General features: G+C 53.0%; 1 protein-coding gene across 5 annotated transcripts in view; it reads right to left on the bottom strand.

The window, feature by feature from the left end:
* DCAF8 (DDB1 and CUL4 associated factor 8) overlaps nucleotides 1-5,423 on the bottom strand; it is a 42,111-nt gene extending 36,688 nt beyond the window's left edge. For 2 of the 5 annotated variants that reach the window (XM_072814456.1, XM_072814452.1), the window contains exons 1-2: nucleotides 5,194-5,406; nucleotides 4,588-4,661 (exon numbers count right to left, since the gene is read on the bottom strand). The gene's annotated coding sequence lies outside the window, so the exon portion shown is untranslated. Of the gene's footprint in view, nucleotides 1-1,676; nucleotides 1,939-4,587; nucleotides 4,662-5,131 lie in introns of those variants that run through there. The other 3 variants (XM_072814453.1, XM_072814454.1, XM_072814455.1) reach the window with 3 other exon arrangements.
* Between the last annotated feature and the right edge of the window lie 577 nt (nucleotides 5,424-6,000).

Raw genomic sequence — 6,000 nt, forward strand, 5'->3', positions numbered from 1 at the left:
TTGAGCACATTCATGCTCTACAAACTATGGTAAAGCAACATACTGAGGTGCCCAAAATATAAGCCTCCCTCTCTCTCAGTTGTTCTCCCTCTTGAAGGTTTGCTGGAGAGCCACAATGAGCACTTCAAAGCAGTCCTCACAGATGAGGAGGAAGGAAACAAGGAATTCCTGCAGAGGCTATACTATGCACAAGGAGCTTCATTCCCCCTTTGGATGAATGCCTTCTCTCCCTGTTGGTAATACCACATGTCCCGTGTTTATAGTTTATTGGCTTTAATTCTAACAACAGTATTTCAGAGTATGTTAGGAATGCACTCTAACTCTTAAGTGCTGTCTGCAGCCATACAGCTAAGGAACTTTTTATGACAACATTTAAGCCCATTTACCTAGATTTAAATGATTCTAAGGAAAAGTCATTTCTAATGAAACTCCACTGCATTTCCACAATGAAATGATTTACATTTACATCAGAATCCAGCTCCCGTTACCAGTTTTTACCACTCACACTTCAAATTTTTCTTTAATCACGGGAAAGGACACGGAAGAGTGATACTCCAAAGACACAACTGACAACAAAACAATAAAAACAGAAAAGCTAAAAACATCAAGAAGTGCTCTCCTACCTGCACTAGGTGAGAGGAGAGAGCCTTACGCCAGGGTCCTAAATAAGGTTAGAAACAGGTCAGATCACGTGGCGAGGCTTAAAGTACACCAGACAAACAGCCTCCTGGCTACCCCGAGGTAAAGTCTACAGATTTCCAGATGGCTAATAAGAAAAACCAAGAACAACAACAAAAGGACATGAGAGGCAAGCATGAATGCCTCACGTCAGAACTTCAACAGTACCACCAGAGGACAGGGGCAAATACCTAACCTCTCAGATGTGATACCAACAATGCTTGCAATAACCCAATCCATTAGACACACTACATTTCATTAATAAGATGCCATCTTTGTCATATTAATAACTCCCCAAGCCCTATCTGCAAACTCAGAGCAGACTCAGGTCATTAATTTATCTTTAGCATACACATTCCAGAAGTTGAGGCAGTACTTGAGAAAGTGGGCTTCTGGCCCAGAAAACTGTATCCTATGGAGACAGAGATAAAAGCCTACTGCTGTAAAGGAGTGTGACCGATTCACAAAATTCATTACACACTAACTTTCAAAGACCTTTCAAGGACTTTCTTCACCAAGAAAACAACTGAATCAAGTAAACAAGAATTTCTGACGATCGTAACAATGACAAAGTTTCTCTATCACGTTCACAAAAACATTAGGATGAAAAGTTTTCAGTGTTACCGTAAAGCTAAACTAAAATCACTGGCATCTGGCTCTGACATCAAGATACACGTCACCACCTCCACGTCTGTTGCTGATTCAATTCTTTCAGTTAGTGGCCAGGGTTCCAGACTGGGTGAGGGTAAGGAGATTATCTTGGCTTACTGATAATTTGCTTTTTTTAAAAAAGGAAAAAGCTAATTCAATCTTAAAAACTTCAAGGCCAATGTTATGCAATGAAAAACTCTGTTTGGATAACTGTCTTTTATAATCTAGACCATTCCTAGACATGTTTAGAATAACTTTTCTACGGTAGAAACAATCCAGAAACAAACCTATCTCCTGAAAACAAAGTTTAATTAGTCACTTCACGATTTTAAAAGCCTGCAACTCACCTGCTAGAACAAGGGACTGTGAGCGTGAAAGCCTGAAGGCCTCAGACTTCCACAACAGGGCGCGCTTCTGCAGAACGTCTTCTCCTAGAGTCCTTTTGCTCTTGAAATGTCAGTATTGTTTTAAACTGGCAACAAAAAGGCTGCTTTCTTTTAGCGCTCTCTGAAGACAAGCTTCTGTCTTAGGTTGATCCTAGTCAACACTAAAGATCACAGCACTGGTACTGGGTTCCTACACATTCCACAGACTGCCGTATAAAATGCCCTGTCAGGTTGGTGGTGAGAATAAAGTTCATAAGCAAACCTCGCCTCCCACTTCAGCCCTACTAGGAAATACTTCCTAATAAGACACTTCCTAATACTTCCTAATAAGATGTGACAATTCTTATGCAATGCCCTGAAATACAAAATAACGTTCAGAAAGGTTAAGAATTTTGCAGTTGGGGTCCACAGACCAAGAACACTGGGGTTCACTATACACAAAGATAGCACCCGGAGCTCAGACTGTGAAACGCCTGGGGGAGGAGGGATTCTTACCCGGCACAGAGAGTAATAAGGAACAAAGTTATGCCTCTTTCAACATACGTCCTTCTCTCCTCCCAACTCCACCCCTTACCCAACACAGATCTCCAGATCTCATAAAAACAAATAATAAAAATGCAGTTTCAGCCCACTGCAAAACCCTCCATCCAAAAGTCTACTTTTCAATTGGGAGAATTCAGACCCTGGATGGTGGTAATGGAAGGTGATCAACTCTAACTGGACCACTGGCCTGAATGAATACAGTTGACTTCACTGCAATATTATCAACACTTTTAGTTTAAATGTGCCCTTACCTCCCCCCAAAAGATGTAGAAGAATAGCCAACAGAGAAAGTTAAAAACCTGCATCTATGCCATCGTATTGTTAAGATGGTCCAGCTGGGGAGATGAAATAATACGCTCTGCATTCCTTGCTCCCTAGCCCCAGACTCACTTCCAAGAACAAGGAGACCTTTTCATGATCTAGTTCTCTGATAATCTATTGATGAGGATCACTGCAGTGCCCAACAGCCTGGGAAAAAAAAAAATGTATTCTATTCAAGGCCGAAAGGAAAAGGCCTAACAGGTAGCTGGAGCAGAGACCGTGACCACCACCAAAGCAGCAAGGGAAAGAATTATAATCCTTGTGTCAACGCTCATCAGGTGTGCTAACAGACCAAGAGGAAAGAAGCAATCGACTATGGAGATGTGCTGATGTTTAGTCTAAAAATGCATCTGAAGGGGGATCCCTGGGTGGCTCAGTGGTTTAGCGCCTGCCTTTGGCCCAGAGCACGATCCTGGAGACCCGGGATTAAGTCCTGTGTTGGGCTCCCTGCATGGAGCCTGCTTCTCCCTCCTCCTGTGTCTCTGCCTCTCTTTCTCTATCACGAATAGATAAAATCTTTAAAAAATAAAAAAAATAAAAATGCATCTGGAGACACACACAGACTAACATCTAGTATTTCCACTGTCCTCTGGTCTTGAACCCCACCACACGGACCTCAATCACGCTCAAAAGATAACTCCAGGGGTGTATCCACAAAGTATAACTCTAAGCTGACCAATTAGAAATGACTTAAAGTGGGGAGGGGGGAAAAAAAAAAAGGAAAACATGTTAAAAAGCTGAATCCAAAGAAGTGTAAACTAACACAGACCTTCCTCAAAGCCATGGCAACGACATGTAAGGGAGACAGAGAACACTCTTCTTTAGTGTCTATCATACGTTAGGCATAACCTAAGAGCTTCATGTAAGTTCCCCCATACAATACTAACAATGAGCCCAGGACGTTAGTGGCATTATCCCACGTTTAGGGATATGGAAATTAAGAGTCAGAGAAGTTTAAGTAGCTTGCCCAAGGTCACACGGCCAATAAATCTTAGCACAGTATTTAAACTTGGGTCTGTCCAGGTCCAAAGGCTGTATTATCTCCTTAGAGCTCACGGATACACATACAGACCACCAATAATATAGTCTTACTCCAGTTCGTTTTCTAATCAGGACAACACGTAGAACAAAACAACCCTCACCAAGTACAAACTGTAAAGGAATTAAGAGTCAGCCAGGCCCAACCTCCCAGAGCCACCCAGCTCCTCTGTCACAACCCACAGACTTTAACCACAGCACTACACCTAAGAAAAAAGAAACAACCTAGGAGTGTTAAAAAATCCTGTCTACCAGTATGTTCGGACTCCCTGTTTGGCCCCGGCCCGTGCTGCTGCTGCTGCTGCTGCTGAACGCACAGGATGACCGAGAACTCTTCAGAGCAGCTCCAAAGGAGCGGCTGGTGTTACCATTATATATATATATAGATAGATAGATAGATTTTTTTTTTTAACCCTATTTGCTACGGTCTCCTGCCAAGCTGTAACTCCGCGGGGTGGACTGAACTCGGGCACCAGCTGACGGCAGCGTCCCTGCCCGGCTTTAGTGACAAGCAGCTCGAGATTCTCCTCTAAATAGAAATAACTAGCGCGGCCCAGGGCCCTGAGGAGGGAGGACACCCGGTTCGACGAGAGGCCGCGGCCGCAGGAACTCCGGCAAAGTTAATTCCCAGCCTCTAACAGTGCAGGAAACACGATCCACACGGAGGCGACGCACGAGGCAGAGGCATAAAGGAAGAGGGAGGGAGGGAGTGGGAGACGGGGGGGGCGCATTCGCTTCCAGGCTTAGCCGGAGTCGCTGGAAGATACGCAGCAACAGTTGCGGGACGGGGAGTCGGGGCGCCCGCGGGCCCGTGCAACTGGCCAGAGTGACTCCCGGGGAGCTGGGGCGGGAGCTGGGGCCCGCGCTGCGACCCGGCCCGCCCCAGACCCCGGCCCCGGGGCCCGGCGTCCGGACACCGGGGTGGGGCCCGCCGTGGCCCGGGGATGCGCACGCTTCAGCTCCTACTCACCTCCTCCTCCTCCTATCCCTGCGGGCGGGCCAGGCTGGGTCCTGAGATAACGCGTCTGTCGGGTCACTGGAGGGCTGAGAAAAGTCAAAAGTTTACACGGCGGAGGCCTGCGTCCGGGAGGAACCTGGGCCGGGGCCCCGCGGCCGCGCGGAGATAAAGCGCGCGCAGGGCGGGGGGCGACGCGCACGAGCCGCCGGGGGGACCGGGGCACGCGCGGCCGGGGAGCCCCGGGGGCGCGGGGGCGCGCGGGGTCACGCCGGGCCGGCCCTCCGAGGGGACGCGCGCGGCCTCGCGGGCCAGGGCTGGGCCCGGCGCGGTGGGGGAGGGGCGCGGCGGCCCCGGCTCGGACCCGCAGGGCGCCCCGGTCGCACGCGCACGCCGGCGGCCACCCCGGGCTCGCACGCCCCCCGCGCGGACGCCGCGCCGGCCTCGGGGGCAGCCCCGCGCCGAGCCGGGCAAGCGCGGCCGGGCCTCCCCGCGGGGCTGGCGCCGGGGCCTCGCCTGAGCCGCGGGGCCGGGGCCGGGGCCGGGGCCGGGGCCCGACCTACGCCGACGCGGGGCGCGCCGGGGGCTCGGGGTCGGGCCAAGCCGGAACGAGACACGGACCGGGTCGGTCGGGGGGGGGTGTCCGCGGGGCGGTTACAAGCACGGGAGCCGGCGGGGCTCGGCGGCCCGCTCCCCGCCTCGGGTCATCCTTCCGCCAGCGGCTGCTCCGACGGTCCCAGGCCCGGCCGCCCCGTCCGCTGCCGCCGCCAGCGCCGCCGCCATCTTACACTGGCCAGCGGCCGCCGCCGCCGCCGCCGCCGCCGCCTCCGCTCTGGGCGCCTGCGCCTGCGCCGCCGCGCTTTCCGGCCGCGTTTGCGACGAGGGCGGGGGGGCTGGGGAAGAGCGGTCGCGCGAGCTCGCGGCTCCCAGGACGCCGAGGGGCGGGGCGGGGCGGGGCGGGGCCCAGCGGCGGGCGGGCGGGCGGCGCGTGCGCACAACGGGAGGCGAGCCTGAGCCTGAGCCTGAGCCTGAGCCTGGCCCCGGCCCCAAGGCGCCGCCGGAACCCGCGCGGGTCGGGGCTGCCCCGGGTCGCGGCGCGGCGGGGGCGGCGGGCGGCTCCGGGGCAGCCTCCGCGTCCGCCCTGCCTGCCAGCACGGGGAACGGGCGCCGCCGCCGAGTCTCCTCCGCAGACCCCGCTTCCTTCGAGGACCTTGTTTTCTTCGGTGGTTTCTTCTTTTTTTTTTTTTTAAATTTTTATTTATTTATGATAGTCACAGAGAGAGAGAGAGAGAGAGAGAGAGGCAGAGACACAGGCAGAGGGAGAAGCAGGCTCCATGCACCGGGAGCCCGACGTGGGATTCGATCCCGGGTCTCCAGGATCGCGCCCTGGACCAAAGGCAGGCGCCAAACCGCTGCGCCACCCGGGGA

Source organism: Canis lupus, chromosome 38 (genome assembly GCF_048164855.1).
Source record: "Canis lupus baileyi chromosome 38, mCanLup2.hap1, whole genome shotgun sequence".
NCBI lineage: Eukaryota > Metazoa > Chordata > Mammalia > Carnivora > Canidae > Canis > Canis lupus.